General features: G+C 40.4%; 1 protein-coding gene and 1 pseudogene across 1 annotated transcript in view; both read right to left on the bottom strand.

Moving 5' to 3' along the window:
* Positions 1-22,725, bottom strand: part of THADA (thyroid adenoma associated) — a 588,067-nt gene that overhangs the window by 246,571 nt on the left and 318,771 nt on the right. The gene's annotated exons all lie outside the window — the stretch shown is intronic.
* LOC102855977 lies at positions 8,097-9,435 on the bottom strand (annotated as a pseudogene).

Here is a 22,725-nt window from a genome sequence, read left to right as displayed (position 1 = left end):
AAAAAAAAGATATTTACTTATTCAAAAGAAGTATGTTGTTGTTGTGTACCGTTGAGTTGGAACCAACCCATAGCTGACCCTCCAGCAGGTTTTCGAAGGCCATTAATCGCACGGGAGGAGACTGCCCATTATTCTCCCGCCAATACTTCTGCTAATTCTACAGACAAGTTAGCCTGTGCCATAAATGTCATTAACATCTATAATTCGACCACTGGGATGAAAGCAGACAGGTTTTAAGAATGAGGTAATCAATGAGTAGGAGGAAAAAGGATCTACTCTTCAACAAGCAGTTATTTATCAGAAATATATAACAGCCAAGGAGTCCTGGTGACACACTGCACTACATGTTGGTTTGCTAACAGAAAATTTATGGCCAAAATCTATAAGCAGTTCTGAGAAAAAAAGAGGAAACAGTCTGTTCCATTAATATGTATAATCTCAGAAACTCAAAGGTGGGTCATCATGACTTGGAATCCACTTGATAACAATGTTGTTGTTGTTGTTGTTGTTGTTATTAGGTGCCGTCGAGGCGAGTTCAACTCATAGATGCCCTAGGAACAACAGATCAAAACCCTGTCATATCCTTTGCCACCCTCATACTGCCTGACACATTAGAGCCCATTGCGGCAGTCACCACAATCCACCTGGCTGAGGGTCTTCCTCTCCTTCACTGACCCTCAAACTTTCTCAGCATCATCTCTCCCTCCAAGGAATGGCCCCTTCTCGGAACATGCCCAAAGTATGTGAGGTGAAATATCTTCATTCTTGCCTCCAAAGAGCACGCTGCACTCTCTCCAAGAGAAAGTTATTTGTTCTTTTGGCAGTCCATGGAATGTTCATCTCGCTCCTCCAACACCACAGCTGAAAGCATCAATACTTTTTATGTCATTCTTTTTCACTAACTAGCTCCTCAATGCATACCAAGTGATTAGAAAGACAATGGCTTGAATCAGACACATCTTAGTCCTCAAACTGACATCATTACTCTTCAATAATTTGGAGAGGTCCCTAACTTCTCCAAATAAATAATAATGGTAATGAGTTTTTATTTATTTTGAATAACCAAAGGATTCCTGATGGAGCAGAAGTAAATACGTTAGCTTGCTAATCTATGGGTTGAATTTCCCAGCCTCTTCTGCTATACAAAACAAATAAGTGGCAGTTGACTTGCATAACAATTCACAGCCTTAGAAATTATATGGGTCAGACTTATGGGGTCACACAAAGTCAGAATCAAGAAAATAGAAATGGGTTATAATAATCAAGTGCACCCTGGGGTCATAATAGATGTCACCTCTTTGAGATGTTACAGCCTGGCTGGCAAGCTGAAAAGTACAGCATGACAAGATGACCAAAAGTACAATGAGGTTTAGGAGAATAAAACCTGACCTTGATGTGATAGCTAGAGAAGTCAGAGGAGGATAACAGTGTGAGTTATGATAGTCACAAAGATGACACTCAGAAAAGTACAAATGATTCAAGAAATTGTTGGTAGGTGCCATTAAGTTGACTACAATCCATAGAAACCCTATGAATGACATCTATACCTGCTCCATTCTCATGATCTCTGATACGCTCAAGCTGATTGTTACAGTCACTTTGCCAATTCATCCTGGTAAGGTTTCTCTCTTTCTCTCATCTCTCCACCTTTTCCAATATGGTATCCTTTTTTCCAAGAACTCTTGGAGCAATATCTCCAAAGTACGTGCGATGAAGTCTCACCATACATAAGAAGGCTCAATGTCTTTGAATTTGTGGCGCTGAGAAAAATACAGAATAATTCCATAGACTGCCAAAAGAACAACCACGTTTGTATTGGAGGTAGTGCAACCAGGTACTTCTTAGAGGCAAGGATGATTCAAGATGGCAAAGAGAAAACAGAAATTACTTCAACCGAGAACAGCAGTCCAAAGCAAGGATAGAAAAGCTCAAGTAAGATGTGTTTGGTGGAACCAGAGACTCTGTAAAACAGTGGTTGCGAAGCGGATTTAGATTGAAGCATGTTACAAATGGAAGACATTTGTTGTTGTTAAGTGCCATTAAGTTAAGTACGACTCAGCAGCCATATGAACAAAAGATCTGAACATATCTATCCTGTCCTATCCTGTACCATCCGCACACTTCTGAACACACCAGAGCCCATGGGGCACGTACTATATCAACCCACCTGGTAGAAGGTCTTCCTCTCCTTCGCTGACCCTCCACCCTTTCCAGCATCATGTCCCTCTCCAAGGAATAGCCCCTCCTACCAACATGCCCAAAGTATGTGAGGTGAAGCCTCATCATTCTTGCCTCCAAAGAGCACTCTAGCTACACCCTCTCTAAGACTTATCTGTTCGTTCTATTTGCCATCCATGGGGTGGTGTTCAGTGCTCTTCTCCAGCACCACAGCTCAAAGGCATCAATTCTCCTTCTGTCATCCTTATTCACAGTCCAGCTCTCAGATGCATGGCAAATGATCAAAAAGACCATGTGCTGAATCAGATGCACCTTAGTCCTCAAACTGATATCATTACTCTTAAGGTCCCTAACTGCAGACTTTCCCAGTGCAATATAGCTCCTGTTTTCCTTACTGCTGATACTAAGGGTGTTAATTGTGGATCCAAGTAAGATGAAGTTGTTGACAGTTTCAATCTCTTCTCCATACTTTGTGATGTTTGTTGCTTATTGACCCTGTGGTTAAGAATCTTTGTTTCTCATTCCCACTGGACCCACCTGGGAAAATACTTTGCAGTCCAGAGGGGAGCAAATGACAGGAAAATATCTTCTAACAGAGCAAGGAGGCAAGCAGCTGTAACCCAAGACCACCAGTAAGGTGATAAAGCATCCTCCCTTCCCCCCTTTATATCTACGCCCCTGTTCAGCATGAAGAAGCCAGAGAGTCAGCACCCAATTCCCAAATCAATAAGACAGTTGGTTTAATTACCATTGGAAAATGCTTGTCATTCCTCTGTAGCATCTGGTCCCCACTGGACCCTCATCATTTCCTTCACCTGCTCCCCCCACCGACCAAACTGTGCAGCTCTGCAACTGCATCCTAGCCCATCCTCATCCTTCTGCCCCCAACCCTCACCTCCTTGTACCCCCAATATGGTTTTCCCAATAAAAAAAAAAGAATCTTTGTTTCTTAACATTGATGCAATCCATGTTGAAGATTTAAAAGATACAAACAATGACTTTACACATGGATCTCACCTCATTGGCTGCATAGGAATCAAAGTGACTGTATCTGTGGAAGAAATTGTTGGAGAAGCTTAATATTGGCAGTCAAAATGAGGCCAGAAGTGGACTGTAGGTCAGACCGCCAATTACTCATATGCAAGTTCAAGTTGAGGCCAAAGAAAATGAAAATAAGTTCACAGGAGCCAAGATATGATCTTGAATCCATTCCATCTGAATTTCAAGGTCATCTTAGGAATAGGTTTGAGACATTGAACACCAATGATCGAAAACCAGATAACTTGTGGGATGTTATAAAGGTTATCATTCATGAAGAAAGCAAAAGATCCTTATAAAGAAGAGAAAGAAAAAAACTGAAATGGATGTAAGAAGAGACTCTAAAAATTGTACTAGAGCATAAAGAAGCCAAAAGAAAGGGAAAACATGCTTAAGTAAAAGAGCCAAACAAAAGATGTCAAAGGGCAGCATGAAAAGTCAAAGCAAAGCAGCATAACGGAATGTGCAGAGAGCTGGAATCAGAGAAGAAAAAGAGAGTAACTTGCTCTGCATTTCTCAGGCTGAGAGAATGGAAAAACAGATTTAAATCTCAAGTTGCAATATTGAAAGAAGCTATGGGCAATGTACTGAATGACCCTGAAAGCATTAAAAGAAGATGAAAGGAATACACAGGATAATTGTACCAAAAAGAACTGATTGACACTGAAACATTTCAGGATGTACCATACGATTAGGTGCCAATGAAGGAGAAAGTAGAAGCAGCATTAAAGTCATTGGCAAAAAGTAAGGCCCCAGGAATCAATAGTTGATACCAATTGACTTATTTCAATTATCAGATGCAGCTCCAGATGTGCTCACCAGTCTATGCTAGGAAATTTGGAGGACAGCTGGCAGGCCAACAGAGTGAAGAGGTCCATATTTGTTCCCATTCCCAAGAAAGGTGATCCAATAGAATGTGGAAACTATCAAACAATATCAATATCACATGCAAGCAAAATACTGCTGAAGATTATTCAAAAATGGCTAGAACAGTATACAGATAGGGAACAGACTAAGTTCAAGCAGGATTTACAAGAGGTTGTGGCGCTATGGATATCAATGATTCAGCTGATGTCAGATGGATCCTGCCTGAAAGTAAAGAATTCCAGAAGAATATCTATTTGAGCTTTATTGTCTATGCAAAGGCATTTGACTGTGTGGATCATAACAAATTTTGGCTGACACTGAGAAGAATATGAGTCCCAGAGCACTTACTTGTTCTCATGTGAAACTTACCTGGACCAGGAGGTGGTTGTTTGAACAGATCAGGGGAACACAAAATGGTTTAAAATTAAGAAGGGAGTGTGTCAGGGTTATATCCTTTCTATTCAGTCTGTATGCTGAGCAAACTTTCCAAGAAGCTGGAGTCTACGAAGAGGAATGTGGCATCAGGACTAGAAAGAGACTCATCAATAACCTGTGTTATGCAGATGTCACAACTGTGCTTGCTTAAAGTGAGGAGGACTTGAAGCATTTTTTGCAGAAAATCAAAGAATGCACCCTTCAATATGAATTGCAGCCTTTAGTGGAAGGCTACATGACTTGAAATTATTAAGTTAGCCCTTGACTCTGGGCTAACTCACACCCACAAAGTTTGAATATAAGCCAGTTTTTAAGTATGGGAAAAATCATGGACAAATAATACTCTGAAAATCTTCAAAGGTCATTAGAAAGGCAGATAATCAAAAGGCCTCTTGACTTTGTAAACATTCAGAACCCAAGAGTCCGTAACCATTTTGTTGAAAGTGTGGACTTGAGAGCATTCAAAGATAGGAGTTTCTTCACTATTTGAAAGTTCAGCACTCCTATGAACCTTTTTTATAAGTTAATATGGTGTAAGGCAAAGAGTAATTATCATTAAATCACATGGGCAATTTTCAAGTATTCCGGGCCCCAAAATAATCTACTAAATCACATGTAAAACCTTAATGAACACTAGCATAAAATGTTCACTGATTTTGTTCAAAGATAGTGGCTTAACTGAGATGCCAAGTAAAGTTCCCAGGGAGAGGGCTGCTGACCCCACTCACTGGCCTGGGTGCACACTGTCTCTTGAGAGTTCTTTTGGTTCTCACAAGTTGCAGGTACTAATATAGGTGCTTCATGAAAGTGAAGTGGTAGAAAGTGAACCTTCAAAAACTGAGAGATGTCCATGTAGGATTATTTGAAAAGTAAGTCCAATATGGAAATTTTGGCCTAGTGGAAAGGAAGTTATCAAGTTGAAGGTGGGTGATTTTCATCTGCGGCCCTCGGCCAGGTTCAAATTGTTTTCTTGTCAAACATTCTTCTAGGTGGTATAGCACTGGTCTGTGCGTTGCTGTACATAGGTAACTCGTGGTTGCCGTGATGCTGAAGCCTGTGACAGTGATGCGCCAATCATCGTAATGGGTACCCATGGTGGACAGTGTTGGCTGGAGCTTCCCGACTAAATCAAGCCTGGAAGCAGGAGCAACATCCACTTCCGAAATGGCTTGCCTCCAGAAATTCTATGTACGAACAGTGCTCAGGCTGTTCGTTCATAGGGTTGCTATGAGTCATCTACGACTCAATGGCACCAAACAACAACAACAACAACAAATTTTTAACAGTACAGTCTTTTGCAAAATTCTAAAAATAAATTACTTAAAAGACTAAGATGAGAAAGGAGGGGGAGAAGGATAGATATGGGAAAGATGGCAGATTCTGAAGGGGTGAGAGCTGGTTAATACTTCCCCCAAAACTCAGCAGGGTTCCAGCAATGGAGGGATATAAAAGAATCTGACCATTAAGGTTATGTGGCCATGAACATCCAATGAACATTCAATGACTGAAATGCTTCTAACATTAATGAGTATCTATCACCAAACACTTACCTCAATATGAGAATAAGAATAAAGATACCATTTCTGCATAAAAGAAAATGACCGATATACAACATTCTTATGAGATTAAGGAAGAGGAAGCAAGCAAAGAGGAGAAAGTAGTTATGAAGAAAAGCAAAACACTGTGTCCTTTGCTCCCCAAGAAGATGGGCCCATTAGCACTTAACTTTTGGTGGGGGAAAAAAGTGTTAATGACACTTACATTATTCTATAGGAAGATACCGAGGGCTTAAATGTCGAATTTGAAATGGAAAAATGCAATAAAATGTTTGCTTAGGCCCACTGGGGGAAGGGAGAGAGAAAACTTCATTTGACAGAGACAAAATACTTCAAAATGCTTTGAGATTTCATTTGCAAATGACATCAGCTAGGCAAAGTCATTTGTACTAGCCTTCCCATTCTGTGGGTTCCTCCATCTCTCCAACACACACACACTTTGTGTTAAGAGTATGTTTTATGTTACTGAAAGGACTCTTGTATATAAATGTTTCTTTTCAAATACAAATAACTCTGACATGGTTACAGATGTTTAGTTTCCAATTAGCAGTAACTGTACACCAAAGAATGCCCCTCCTTTTGCTCCTGACCTTTTACAAATGATGATTTCCCAAAGGAATCTGGCATCCATAGAGGAGAAGGAATGGAAAGTAGGAAAAGTGCCAGAATTTTCTGCTTTCAGCATATCTTCTCCAAGGGTACTTTCCAAATACATACAACCAGGTGGAAAAGCAAAACAAAACCTCCATTTAAAACAGTAAAATAATTATAGAAAAAAGAGAAGCAGTGTACTTTAAAAGTATCATTTAGAGTAACATTCCTTCATGGTTACAAGGAATGATAGATGAAGGAAGCAAGGAGGAAAAATCTGTTAACAAGATAATGAATATATGAATCTGGATGAAATAAGAAAGACAATACACAAGAAGGGGATGATCAGCAGAGTATCATTAATGAAATGGAAGACAGAGAGAGGTGCACAAGAGATACTGACAGCAAACGTAAACGCTACCTCACTCTCTTACACACACACACACACACACACACACACACACACACACACACAGTAACATTTAATTAAGTACTCAAAAATTTAAGCCCATTGTTGCAGAGTGGGAAACATTTCAGAGCTGAGCCTCCAGCAGGTTTTCCAAGTCTGGAAACGGCACAGGAGGAGACTGCCTATCTTACTCCTTAGTTGCAGCTGATGAACTAAAACGAGTAGAGAGGCTCGGTCTCTGGGTTAGATGTACTGTGGACTATACTACTATGATGGAAACCTACAACCAGGAGAGAAGAAAATAGAGAAATGGGACCTTCTAAGAATCAAATCCCTATGCACATCAAAAAGCTTCTCCAACAGGGTAAGAAGAAAAACCACAGACAGAGGGAAAAATATTTGGCAATGATATATTTGATAAGTGACTTATAGTTAAAATTGACAGAAAACTCAAGCACCTCAACACGAAAAAGGGTAAACAATCCAGTCACAAAATGGGCACAGGATATGAACAGACACTTACCCAAAGAAGATATTCGGATGGCAAACAAACATGAAAAAATGTTCAAAATTCCTAGCTCTCAGAGAGATGCAAATCAAAGCAACTATGAGGTATCATTGCATCCCAGCAACAATAGCAAAGTAAAGGAGGGCAACAAACAGCAAATGCTGGCAAGGTTGTGGAAAGATTGAAACTATTATTCACTGCTGGTGGGACAGCAGTAATGGCACAGACTTTGTGAATGGTGGTCTGGCACTTTCTCCAAAAGCTGGAAATAGATAAACCATTTGACACAGCAATTCCACTACAGGAAATATATCTTTTTTTTTTTTTTTAACTCTTCACAGAACCATTTATTGGCTTGTCCCAGCTGGCAGGCTAATCCTTCTGAACATGGGAAGTGTTAGTCAAAGCTGTACTCTCCTGGGTTCACAAGGGCTGCAGCTTGGACTTCGGGGCATCAAGATCATGAGGGGACACTGGCCAGGGGAGCCCTGAAGCAAATCAGAGGTCCATAAGATCAACTCCACTTGATGTTCTTATCCTCTTCAGTTAAGGCTAGTGTGTCAATGACAAGGCCAGTGCCAATGGTCCGGTTGCCGTCTCGCAGGGTGAAATGCTGGCCCTTTTCCAAGATCATTGGCTGTCTTAAAAGCAGGGTGAGCTTCAGGTCCTCTCCGGGCATGGCAAGCTCCTTCTCAGGGGGTAAGATGACACGACAGGCCATGTCCCAAGTCAAGGAGAACATGACAGGCATGAAGTGGGATACAAAAGGCTTATGGCGGTCACCTTCCTCTTTGCTAAGGATGTAAACCTGGGCCTCAACCTTCTGGTGGGGCTGGATGGACCCTGGCTTGGCCATGACCTCCCTCTTCAAGCCTCGCACCAGGGCCCCAAGATTATCTCCTGCCTCTGCTCTGTTCAGGCTCTTATGGAACATCTCAATGCTTGTCACCACAGTGCGAATGTTCTTGCTGTGTCCCAGGAACTCACACTCTTCTCCCTTCTTCAAGATGCCATGCTCTAGCGTACCTGTCACTACCATGCCTCAGCCAGGGATCGAATAAACGGATTCTACAGGTAGAAGGAAAGGCTTCTCCAAGTCCCGAGTGGGCACTGGGATGTGAGTGTCCACAGCATCCAGCAGCTTCTGCACTGACTTCAGGCCTAGCTCAGGGTCACGTTGCTCAAGGGCACAGAGGGCAGAGCCTATGATAACAGGAGTCTCGTCCCCTTTGTAGCCAAACTCAGTGAGCAGTTCCCGGATTTCCAATTCAACAAGCTCGACCATCAGAGTCTTGGACAGCATCTGCTTTGTTCACATACACAACAATGTGCTCCACCCCAATCTGTCTGGCCAGAAGTAAGTGCTCTCGGGTCTGGGGCATGGGGCCATCATTGGCTGCCACCACCAAGATGCAGCCATCAAGGGGAGCTGTGCCTGTGATCATATTCTTTACATAGTCCGCGTGCCCGGGGCAGTCGGTGTGCGCATAGTGGCGGGCGGCCGTGCTGTACTCCACGTGAGCCGCATTGATTGTGATCCCGCGTGCCCGCTCTTCCGGGGCATTGTCAATCTCCTCGTACTTCTTAAACTTGGCTCCACCACCCTCTGCTAGAATCTTGGTGATGGCCGCGGTCAGCGTGGTCTTGCCGTGGTCCACATGGCCGATGGTGCCCACGGTCACATGGGGCTTGTCACGCACGTAGGTCTTCTTGGCTTCGACGGCGAGGCTGCGGCACAAGACAGACTGCGCCAGGGCCTTTGGCGGCCACAACAAACCCTGCAGTAGTGCAGCTGGGCCGGTGCTGAGACCGCTGAAGCGAGGTGTCGCGCGCAGCAGGGTCGTGGCCGCCATCACGGTGCTGCAGGCGCCCCGGATCCAGCGTACCGGCAGCCCGCGCGTGCAGCGGGGAAGGAAATATATCTTAAAGAAACCAGAGCTATGACTCAAACAAATGTATGCTTACTGCTGCATTATTCACAATAGCAAAGAGATGAAAGCAACAAAAATGCCCACCAACAAATGAATGGACTGAGAAACTATGGTATATTCACATAATGTACATTCAATGCAGCACTGAAAAACAACATGAGGGAGTCTGGAAGACATTATGCTAGGTGAAATACAAAAGGACAAATACTGTATAACACTGCCATTATAAAATGGGGCGGATGTAGGCAGGGTAAGCAGAGAATGGGAAAACAGTGGATAGATAACAAACACTGCAGTAGAACAGGTGAGAGGAAGAGCTGTCTGAACAATCTGGAATACGGGATGCATTGTTCAGTAAGCTGGGAGAGGAAAAGAAAATGTACAACAGTGAATTAAAAAAATGAAGTTAAAAATTTTAAGAAATGCAAATGGAAGACTAGTCAACATGAAAGATATAAATAATCATTATGGAAAACAAACAGACAAAATCCATTGCAAACCCATTATTTTGCTGGCTTTGGGGGAATGAGGTGGCTGTTAAGAAAACCTCACTTGTTTTCTAGATGTATGTAGGCTGACATGTGAGGAGATGCACATGCCTTTTCAACCATAAATGAATTTGAAGCTACAATTAATCTTTTCTGTTGAATCTTTTGTTTCACTCAACATATCAAAATTACATAAAGATGCCTTTCAAACACATAAAGGAATCCATGACTATGAGAACTGCAGATTAAACACACAGGTTTTCCTTCTTACCCACCAACTGACTTTTGTGACTTGGACAAGTTACATGTTACTGCTCAAATTCTTAGCTTGGTAGTGTTAATCTTACAGTGACAACAATGAGAACACTCCTAGAACAAAGATGCTTTGGGAATACAAGCAGCTTTGTATCCTGCTTGTATGGACTGCAGAACCAGCACATCCTAGGAATTACAGTCTCACACACTTTGAGTGTGTTATCAGGAGGGACCAGTCCATGCAGGACAACATCATTCTTGGAAAAGCACAGGGTCAGTGAAGAGCCTCAGCAAGATAGATTGGTACAGACACAGTAACAAAGGGCCTGAGCGTGGTGAAAATTGAGGATGAGGATGGCGGGGGAAAGGGACAGGTTGTAATATGTTATAGGGTCATCATGGGTCAAAATTGACACAACAGCATCTAACAACAACATGGTCTCAATGAATGTACTAAGTATGAGATGAATTCTGTACTATTTAAATTAGGAAAAGGTTTGGCCAAGTTGATAGTATGAAAGCAGAGAGCTTCCCCCAACCCCTCTATTAAAAGTGGTAAGGAATAGTCTCAAATCCTTGGGTGAAATATTGGTATAGTCTCTCAGTCCATATTTCTTCTATAAATAAAGCAAATTAACTTGTTCCTTCAATAGCCCTGCTTTTGGTCCCAGTCTTAACACCAGGCTTGTTACAAAATACACAAGGGTGAACAGACACAAGTGCCTTTCAAACTCCAGTCCTCTCGCTCCAATAGCTTTTTCCATGTTAATTTTTATCACATTTATTTTGCCTACAGCGTTCTTAGCACTCTGTGACATGCACAATGACAAGCCTGTCACAGTATTAACTGAATCCCACAACTATACAGCCCTTGGAGGTTTTTTATAAACTCTTACACACATCATCAGCTCTTTGCCAAGAAACATGTAAGACAGGAAGGGTATTAAAAGTCCAAGTGCACAGATGAGAAATAAAACCAGGCACATCAAGGCTAGCGATGTGGACCCTCCAAGCAGAAGCTCACACTGGAAATCAAGAGACAAAAACTGTCCAGCAAATAAAAAGCACACAAACTTTATATATAAGTAAGTGGAAGCCCTCTAAATAAGTAATTTCTCCCCTCTAACATTTTCTGGATCATGAAAACATTCTAGAATTTAATATAAACAAAGGACTGCCTCACAAGAGGACTGTAAATGAACATAAACACACAGTTTCTCATACCATTTCAGGAGCCTTACACATGATTTCCTGTTGCATACCTACCCCCTTGCAATAGTCTTCCTGCTCAAGGTCCAGAACCTCCCTGGGAAAGCTATTCCTTTGCACACACCAGACAACTACATGGCTGTCATCTGTGTGCCTGCTTCAAAAATGGAGATGAAGTTCTAAAATAATCTCACAGGGGACCAAGTACTTAAGAGAAAGAGTCAGATACAGAATTGATGAGTACCAATCATGGATTCCATGGACACACACAGGTGGAGTGAAAACAGAGATTGGGAGGGAGAATGGCTGTCAGCAGAAACAAAGACCTTTCAAGGAATGCTGATAAACGCAGGGACAGATTACTCAAATAAGCAAGGTAAGCACAGCCTGGCTTACTAACCTGTCGTAGACACTTTTAAAGTTTTGTGTTTTCCATCTTTGAAGTGATGAAAAACATGGGAAACTACTTCCTACAGATTAGTAAGCACAAGTAAGCCTGTGTTTGTCCCGCTTCTTGGGTGATTCAACACACAGAGCCCTGGGGAGTTGAGAATGTAATCTGTCCCCTACACAGAGAAGGCCCAGCCTTTCCCCAGGGGTTTCTCTTACATTTTCCTTGAGAACCTTTTCCAGTCTTCCTGAAAGCTTCACACAAGCATAACACACTTGTAGATGTGGGACAAGAGACACTGACTAGGAGGTGCTCACTGTGAGCCCAGACTGGGCTAGGTACTAGACAACAGGGAGAAATGCACTGCTCAGCCCAAAGAAACCCAGCTTTCAGGGAGAAAGAGGGACCTCACAACCAAAAGAAATAAATAAATACAGCTGCCGCAGAAGATCTGAGGTGACAGTCAGAGAGCAGGCTGGGATGCCAGGGAGATGACGTCCCACTGTGGGCAAAAAGAAGCCCTGTTGTGGCTAGGAGGCTCTCCTCTATACAGATCTGCATGTTCCCTCGGGGAACTCAAATGGGCCTCTGGTGGAAGCATTCACAAAGAAAGCAAATGAAGTGTACTAAAGGTCCTCCACGTACCAGGAATGGCACATACTTAATAAATGCTATTTCATTTACTGCATTATGAATTTTCATTACATGGTCAATATTGTTACACAGCCTTGTCTGCTAGTCTAAGTGTGCTCTATTGTACATAGGGCTTTCAAAGGCCTGTTATATTGGAAGTGGATGGCCAATCCTTCTTTCTAGCCCGTCTGAATTTTTTTTTTATAATAGTAGCTGACAGACAAGCATTTTAAAGAAAGGAACAGATGAAAAACATTTACCCAATTAGAGAAATTACCAACAGATTCAGTGTTCCTAACCACCCTTGCCACATGTGTCTGACCCATGCCTTTCCCTTCTCTACCAGCATCCCTTTCTCCTTCTGCTACACCACTCAATACCTCACTCCCCTTAACCAGCCCTTGATATGATGACTTAAGTCTCAAGTTGTTCGGGTTTCTGTGATTCCGAACACCTCATGCTGCTTCCAGTCTCTTATGATGTGGTTCGCATCTCTTGAATTTATAGAGTTTCTAAGTACAACTGTCAGGTACAAGTGTCAGGAAGGCTTCCTATCTCAGATAGTTCTGAGAAAAGTCCTTTGTCTTGAATTTCTTCTCCAGGACTGACTTCTTGTGCCTTAGTACTTCTTTTCTTCCATTTGTAGCAAGGCACAGACGCAAGAGGATATAGTTTACCAGGAGAGAGCGATGTGTCCTCTAGCACTGGTGCATAATTTTTATTTTCTTGGCTCTCCGGCCCAAAACTATTTTAGCTGGGAGCCCCAGCCTGCAGAGGCCTGTGATTGGTCCCTTTTACCTGCAGCAAAGTGGTGAAGTCAGCCAGGCTCAGAATCTATCTCCTTCCCCAGTGCCAAGCTATTTTAATAATTAAAAAAGTCATTTCTAGATCCATCATGAAATACAGTGCGGTGAGTGACAGGATAATATCCACACACATACAAGGAAGTCCAGTGAATACCATAATCATTCAAATATATGCACCGACAACTAGAGCCAAAGAGGAGAAAATAGAAGATTTCTACCAACTTCTGAAGTCCGAAATCAATAGAACATGCAGTCAAGATGCATTGATAATAATGAGTGATTGGAATGCAAAAGTTGGGAACATGGAAGAAGGATCAGTAGTTGGAAAACATGGACTTGGTGACAATCTGGAGACAGAATGAGAGAATTCTGAACATTCAATGATTGATTCATTGAAAAGACCTTTTACAAGAAGGCAAACACAGGTTATACGCATGGATTTCACCTGATGGTATGCATAGGAATCAAATCAATTACATCGGTGGAAAGACTCGCTGGAGAAGCTCAATATCAGCTATGAAAACCAGGACAGGTGCTGATTGTGGAACAGACCACCAACTACTCATATACAAGTTCAAGCTGATGTTGAAGAAAATAAAAATCCACAGAAACCAAAATTTGACCTTAAGTCTATCTCACATGAATTCCAAAACCATCTCAGGAACAGGTTTGAGGCCTTGAACACCAATGAGCGAAGACCAAATGAGCTGTGGGAGGTTATCAAGAATATAATCCATGAAGAATGCAAAAGATCACTACAAAGACTGAAGAAGAAGACCAAGATGGATGTCAGATGAGACTCTGAATATTGTATTAGAGCACCGAGAAGCCAAAGCTAAAGGAAGAAATCAAGAAATTAAAGAACTGAACAGAAAATTTCAAAGGGCATGTCAGGATGACAAAGCAAGGTACTATAATGAAATGTGCAAAGAGCTGGAGGCAGAAAATCAAAAGGGCTGAACTAGTTTAGCATTTCTTAAGCTGGAGGAATTGAAAAACAAATCCAAGCTACGAGTGGCAATACTTAAGAATGCTTTGGGCAAAATGTTAAATGATCCAAGAAACCTTAAAAGAAGATGGGAGGAATATACAGAGTCACTGTACGAAAAGGAATTGGCTGACACAGAATTTCATGAAACAACATATGAGCAAGAGCCTTTGGTGATGAAGGAGAAAGTTCAAGCTGCTCTGAAAGAATTGGCAAAAAACAAGCCTCCAGGAGTTGACGACATACCAATTGACATATTTCAACAAACAGACGCTGCCCTGGATGTGCTCACCAAGTTGTGCCAAGAAATCTGGACAGCCACCTAGCCAACTGACTGGAAAAGATAGCTCCCGAAATGTGCACACAGGCACCTCAGCTCGAGCCTCACAGCTCTATGTGTTCCCAAGTTCTCAGTCCTGCCAACATTGGCTTCCCCTCACAACTGTCCAATAAAGTTTTTAAGTCTTGCCAATATTGGTTTTCCCCCCAATCTTAGGGTCTCATCCTTTGTCATGTCTATTGCTGTCTCAAAGTTATTAGAGAGAGTAGCCAATCCTCTTGTAGATTGCTGAAACTGGCCAATACCCTTGTGGAATGATGGTTAGTCAATACCTTTGTGGATAGGCCAACACACCCCACTCACATAGTCTCACATTCCACATAGTTCAGTCATCCATGCAAGATAAGCTACATTGAAAGACCAACTTCATACTCTATATAATGCAGGTTTTTGGTGAGTCTTCCTACAATCCTGATGCCACACTCTTCTTCATGTATCTCAGCTTCTCAAATTACCTGCAGAGCATACACATTGAATAGACATGGAAAATATATTTTGGTATATATACAATGGTATAATGCTGATCCACATTTTTTCTGACTTTAAACTACGCAATGTTTCCTTGTTCTGTTCAGACAATTGCTTATTCGTGTATGTACCAGCTGAGCACAATTAAGTGCTCTGAAACCCCCATTCTCCTCAATGTTAGCCAAAGTTTGTTATGATGCACACAGTCAAGACACCTTTGCATAGTCTTAATGAATAAGAAAGACTAAAGGGGAATTGATGCCTTTGAATTGGGATGCTGGTGAAGAATATTGAATATATAGCATGGACAGCAGGAAGAACAAACAAATCTGTCTTGAAATAAACACTACCAGAGTACCCCTCAGAGGCAAGGATGGTGAAACTTGATCTCACTCATTTTGGACAAATTTTCAGGTGGAATCAGTCTAGAGAGAGAGATCATGCTGGGAAAAGTCAGCAAAAGAGAGGAAGACCCTCAGTGAGATGGACTGACACAGTAACTACCATAATGGGCTTGAGGATGACGCAGGACAAGATCAGGTTCAGATCTGTTGTTCTTGGGGTCACTATGAGTTGTAGTTAACTTGATGGCATCTAACAACAAAAACAAAAATAGATTTTACTTGCATGTGATATAAATGACACCATTCAATAAATTCTACATTCTGTTGGATCACCTTTTTTGGGAATGGGAACAAATACAGATCTCTCCCAGCTAATAGACCAGGTAGTTGTCAACTAGATTTCCTAGCACAAGCACATCCAGGGCTTATCTATTTATCTATATTAATATATCAATTAGAAGTCTCTCAATTACTAAAGCTATATTTGTTGTTAATGCCTTTAGTGCAACTTGAATCTCTTCAATACTATTGGTTCTCAATTGTATGTTACTTCCTCAACCAGTTCAAAGTTAATTCTTTTTAGTACAGTGACTTTGTGATTTCCTTCCATCAGCTCTTAATGACTTGGGAGCATATTTGGAAGTTGTAGCAGGGGAGTGCAATTACTCGTACACCCCTGACTAAAGGACAGTCCTTCTCCTTTCAGGGATGGTCGTCCTCTTCAACCAAGTGCACAGCTTTGAGAAGGATGCACATCAAACTATCGGTGAGGGAGAAAGTGGACACCTGTCTAGCCATCCAGATCAGCCAAATTAACCCTGATGACAGATGAGGTGACAGATGTTGCAGCAAGACCACACTTACATTCAATTTTTTATGATTTGGAATAAAAACTTGGAAACAAAGATATAGGGCTGGCAGGTGGAAAATAGGGACTTGATAACAGAAATGAAGCTGGAGATTGAATGAAAGACTTTTGCTTAATTAGTGATTTTCTAATTGCAAATACCTTTTAAAAAATATAAATAGCTATTATACACGTGGACCTAACTGATGGACACAAGTTTACTACATTTTTGCACAAAATTAATGGAGAAACTCATTATCAGAAATCAAAGAAAGGCCAGGGACTGATAGAAGATCAAATCAAGTTTAAATTGAAGTTCACAAATCAAAATAAGTCCACAAGAACTAAAATACAACCATAAGTCTATCCTGATTGAATTTAAAGTAATGTCAAAAATAGAAATGATTTTTTAGGCATTGAACATTAACGATGAGTTTAAGTGTGGGATGACATAAAGGACATCAATGAAGAAGAAAGCAAAAAGTTTATTATAAAGACAAGAGATAAAAATAATAAAATCAATGTCAGAAGAGACTGAAGCTTGCACTAGAACAGAGAGAGTCCAAAACAAAGGGAAGAAATGCTTACATAAGAGAGAAACAAATATCAAAGGGCAGCTCAAGAAAACAAAGCAATATGATGAAATGTGCAAAGAATCTGAATTAGAAAATCAAAAAGGAAAAAACATGATACTCATTTCTCCAGATGAAAAAAAAATGAATAACAAATTCAAGCCTGGAGTTAAAATACTGAAAGATTCTATGGGTAACATATCATTTAGTATTAAAAAATAAACTGAGAGATTGTTCCATCAAGGAAGAGGAAGAGAATTTAAAAAATTCTTTGAATAATGCTCTTCACTCATAATTGCAAATATTTCTTTTTCTTCCAGTAATTTTTAAATTGTGATTTGTGTGAAAGTTGATAAAGCAAACTGGTTTTCTATCAACTATAAGTTTTGTTTTATAACAATATTAAAATACCCACAACATCACTGCACTATTTCTACTTCCTTCCTGTAATTCTAGCTTTCATTAATCCTTTTATATTGTTTCTTCCAGCCTACTATGTTTTCTCCTTGGACAAACATACCCATTTTGACGGCAAAACGTTGCTTATTCTAAAGAATAAGTTTTACTTTGTGTTATCATTCAATTCGCTTGGGCCTGTTATTGTTTGGCTGAAAGATGAGCCATGGGATGAGTTTTGTTACAGGTTCAGAGAGACAAAAAAGGGCACAGTATCAGGGGTCCAATGAGTCTGTACTGGAGCATGAAGCCTGGCCTTTTTTATATTTTAAATATTTGTCCTATATTTTCCACCACTCTCCCCAGAAACTCTGGTGGCTTGGTGGTAAGGAGTTGCACTGCTAACCCAAAGGTACGCAGTTCAGATCCATCAGCTGTTTTGTGAGATAAAGAGAAGAAATTCTTTCTCATGAAATTCTTAGCTTCTGAAAACTCATTATAGGGTTAGCTGTGAGTTGGTTCCAAATCCATAGTATATAACAGCAACAACATCCAGGATCTTTCATCCCTTTCAGAATAGTCAGCAGTGGAGGCAGTGCACCATCGAGTTCATCTGGTCTTAAGGTCATGGAAATTGAGGAGTTCATGAATCCTTTGTTGTTGTTTTTAAATTTTTTCTCCTTTTTCTTTCTCCCACCATGCCCCCTTGTAGTGTGCCATTGAGTCAGATCCGACTGGCACAGGAGGAGACTGCCCATCCTTCTCCAGTGGAGTATCTGGTATTTTCAAACCACATGCTTTAATGACTGCAGCAGAGTCACTAATCCTTTGGATCAAGAGTTTCTATGTAGCTTTGGTTTCCCATTCTCTTCTTTGTTCTGGAAAGGGAAAGACCTAGTTGGACCTTGGATGACCATTCACAATGTTTTAAGTCCAAAATCAGCTGGTTATTCAGCAAAGTAAGATACAGGACACTGTGTCTGTGGATTATGCTATACCAACCAATGGTCTTCATGTACCCAGGGATTACAGCCCTGGGGTTCCAATGCTAGCAATTCATTTCCTCAGTGAGTCTAAATATGATTAAGAAATGTACATACCTTTGCCCCCTGTTGACTATGATTGCTGTTTAGATGTACTTACAGTATATACTAATATGAAGGAGAACTGCAAATATATCTTAAATAAATTTTAAAAAAGTACTGATTTCTGAATGTTAATCTTAGGTTACTTGGCTGCTACAGAATGAAACAAAGATAAAAAAAATTCATTTCATCAAGAACTTTCATTCATTCATTCATTTAATCATTTTCCCCTTCTACAATAACAAATGCAATTCAACCCAGAATTTTTCATATTCCAGCCAAGCGATCTGAAAGATCTGGGCTAAGGTTTTCTCTGGAGCTCTAAAATGAGGTATACCTTAACAATGATACTTTCTTGACTTTCGAATAAACATGAAAAAGACGTATTAGCAACATAAAAGTATCAAAAGTCCTACATATAAATAGGAATCATTAAATTCAGCTTTTATCTAAAATATAATGAAGTATAATAAAGTGGAAATTATATTTAATACCTAGCACAAACAGTATGAAATTTTCCTAAACAATGAAAAGAAATAGTACATCTAGGTTTTCATTCTGGCATCATCTTCCCTTTCAATTCATCTGAAAATATTCTCTCTGATCTTGTAGCAACAAGCTGTCCACTGGTGTCCAAGACTCCTCCAGCCACAGCTGCAAAAGCATTCTGGATCCACCTCAGGGTTCCAGGGCTGGAACATGCTGTGTTCAGTGGCTAGGAGCTCCAGCCTTACTCCTGCTTATGCAGACTGAGGGAAAGAACTGAATATTCCTCTCAACATCAGAATATCTCACATTGTCTCAGCTCTGAAACCACAGAAGCCCAAGAGATAAATGGACTCAGTCAGGCAGCTTTGGTATCATTCAGAAGGTGAATAACTGCTGGTCTTAACACATTTTCTCCTTTCCCTACAGTTAGGTAGAACAGACAAATCAGTCCTTAATATGTGCAGTGATTTAACATAGCTGAGACAGGTCCCATTCAACTCTGGTGCACAGGCTCAGTAGATACAGTCAGTGGCTTTTCAAACAGGATTAGATGGAAGTTGAGACAGAATTTAAGGCTAAGAAGAAGAGGATAAATTCTGATTTGTACTTTCTTTCTTTTATTATTTTGTTTTTAGCTTTCACATATTTCAAAATCTATGATAGCTTGCATTGTCATAGCAAGCACAAATTTCTCATTCTTGCATTTCAAATCACCATAAACCAAGGTCAAGACAGTCCAGATATATCCTAAGTAAATAAATCATTTCCTCCCTATTAATACCACTTGATTTTTCCATTCATTATTTATTGTTCATATTAAAACACTGTAAAACCTAAATGTCCTATGAGTCAGTTGAAAACTCAACCACTGACAGTAACATAAAAAGAAATAACACTTCTGACAAATTTTGTTACCTTTCTGGAAGATCCCCAAATCCATTCTAAAATCCAAAAAAGGAAAGAAGATAGGCTAGTTGAAAACACAAAAGAATAAATACTGCACAGCACCACTGCTACTGAGCAGGACTGACACGGGGCATTGGGGGAAGACCAGGAAAGGGTGGATAGACAGTGAACATGGCATTTAAACAGATAAGGAAAGAACAGTTTAAAAGTAATGTTCGATTAGGCATTTTATGTATGACAACATTTCAGAATAAGAGGTGTATTGCAAAGTGAACCAGTGGAGGAGGAAGGGAAGAGGTTGAAGAAAATTATGCAACAAGGAATGAATATTAAAAAAAAAGGAAAAGAAAGTGAACTAGGGGAGGGGGAAGGAGGAAAATGTCCAATAATGTATAAATAAAAATCTGACTTTTCTGTAAACTTTAGTTAAAATCCCAATTTGAAAAACCAACAAAGACACATTAATGAGTGTCAGACAGATGTCAGGAAACACAGCAAGAGTTTTCCATACTATATTTCATTTTCAGTGCCCACAGGAACCCTGGTGGGACCGTGGGTTAAAGTATGTGTAACAACAATCTTGCCATCATTTCTTCTAAGGAGCATTCTGGTTTCTCCCAAGACAGATTTATTCAGTCTTCTAAAAGTCTACTGAATATTCTGCACTAATAACATAATTCAAGAGTTCTTTGAAGTTTCTTAGTGTCCAACATTTGTATGCACAGGACATGACTGAAAATACCACGGTTTGTGTCAGGTAATCCTACGCTTAGCAGTTCCTATTCTTAGGGGATATTTGTTTTTTAACAAGTCTTTCACAGATGTGTACAATTTCATTTGATTTCTTGACTGCTGTTTCCATGAGCATTGACTGCAGATTCAAGTTGACAACTTCAACACTTTCTAATTATCATGACGTTCCTTATTGGCCTAGTTGTGAGGGTTTTAATTTTCTTTGTTGTTGTTTTGTGCCCTCAAGTTAACTACAACTCATAGCATTCTTAGGCACAATAGCTCTGAACCCTTCTCAATCTGGAGCCAATCTCATTGTTTCTGAACTCTCTTTACCTCAGTCTTTGTGTCAATCCATCTCATTCAGGGTCTTCCTCTCCTGTGCTGTCCCTCCACATTTCCAAGACCATTCCAAGACTTCAACAAAGACTGGTCATTCCTGGCAACATGTCCCAAGTATGTGAGATGGAGCTTCGAAATCTTTGCCTCCAGCTTGGTTTCATATTCTCTCGGACAGACTTGTTTGTTCTCTTAGCAGTTTATGGTATGTTCAATATTCTAGTCCAGCACCATAACTCTGTCAGCATCAATTCTGTCATGCTTGGTCACTGTCTAGTTCTCTGATGCATAGCAAGTACTTGCAAAGACCATGCATGGTCTAGACTGTTCAACATATTGGAGAGATCTCTGAAAATAGAGTTTGTAATTCATCTAATGCAATACTTCTTTTGATTTCCTGACTGCTGGTGTCAGGAGTGTTGACTGTGGACCCAAGCAGGCTGAAATGGTTAACAATCTCAATCTCTTCCCCATCTATCACAATGCTCCAATTGGCACAATGGTGAGAATCTTTGTGTTTTTATTTATTTTGGTTGTGTGTGGGGTTTTGCTTTGGTTGTTTATCTGTTTTGTTTTGCTTTGTTTTATGTTGAGCTTCAAAACATATTGCAAACAGACTTTTTCAGTGAAATATATCTTCTCATTTTCTGACTGCTGGTACCAAGGGTACTAACTGTGGATCCAGATAAAGTTGTTGACAGCTTCAATCTTATCTCTATCTATCATGATGTTCCTTATTGGTCCAATGATAAGAATTTTTGTTTTCTTGATACTGAGATACAATCCATATTGAAAGTCATATTATTTGATCTTCAGCAACAAGGGCTTCAAGGGCTTCCTCACTTTCAGCAAGTAAGTTTGTGTCATCGGCATAATGAAGGCTCTTGATAAGTCTCCCCCTGATCCTTACTGCCATGATCCTCTTCATAGAGTCCAGCTTCTCAAATAATTTGCTTAGCATACAGACTGAATAGGTATGGAGAGAGAATGCAACCTTGACACACACCCTTGTAAATTTTAAACCATGTAGTGTTCCCTTGCTCTGTTCACCCAACAGCCTTTTGTGAAACCTATAAATGAGCACAATTAAGTGCTCTGGGATTCCCATTCTTCTCAATGTCAGAAACAATTTGTTATGATCCATACAGTCAATTGTCTCTGCATAGTTAATAAAACATAAAAAGACATTTTCCTGGTATTCTTTACTTTCAGCCAGGACCAATCTGACATCAGAAATTACGTCCCTGATGCTATAGCCCTTCTAAATCGTGCTTGAACTTCTGGTTGTTCCCCATCTATGTACTGTTATAGCCAGTTTTAAATGGTCTTCAGCAGTATGTGCATGTGATATATGCCTGTATGTGATAATAATGATTTTGTTAGCTAGTTCCCTCATTCTTTGGATGACCTTTCTTGTAAATGGGAACAAATATGGACTCTTCCAATCTGTTGGCCACATGGCTGTTTTCCAAATTTCCTGCCATAGCCAGGTGAGTGCATACAGGGATGTACCTGTTCATTGAAACAAGACAACTGGAATCCCATTGATTTGGGGGCCTTCTTTAATGTCATTGTCTTCAGTGCTGCTTCTACTTCCTCCTTAATTACCAATGGCTCTTATTCATATCCTACTTCCTAAAGTTTCAATGTTGGTCAGTGTTTTTTTGGTACAATGATTCTTCTCTTGATACTTTCTGGGTCACTCAATATAATGCCCATAAAATTGTTCAATATTGCAACTCAAGGTTTTAATTTATTTCTCAGTTCTCTCAGATTGAGAAATGCAGACTGAGTTATTATCTTTTTATTTTCCAGTTCAAGCTCTCTGCACATCCCATTAAAATAATTTGTTTTGTTGCACTGTTATGTCATGTTCCGTCGAGTCGTTTGCGACTCATAGCGACCCTATGCACAACAGCCCTAA

Source organism: Elephantulus edwardii, unplaced genomic scaffold (assembly GCF_000299155.1).
Source record: "Elephantulus edwardii isolate Elephantulus edwardi_28Jun2011 unplaced genomic scaffold, EleEdw1.0 scaffold00019, whole genome shotgun sequence".
Lineage (NCBI taxonomy): Eukaryota > Metazoa > Chordata > Mammalia > Macroscelidea > Macroscelididae > Elephantulus > Elephantulus edwardii.
This window is presented reverse-complemented; position numbering and strand designations above follow the sequence as displayed.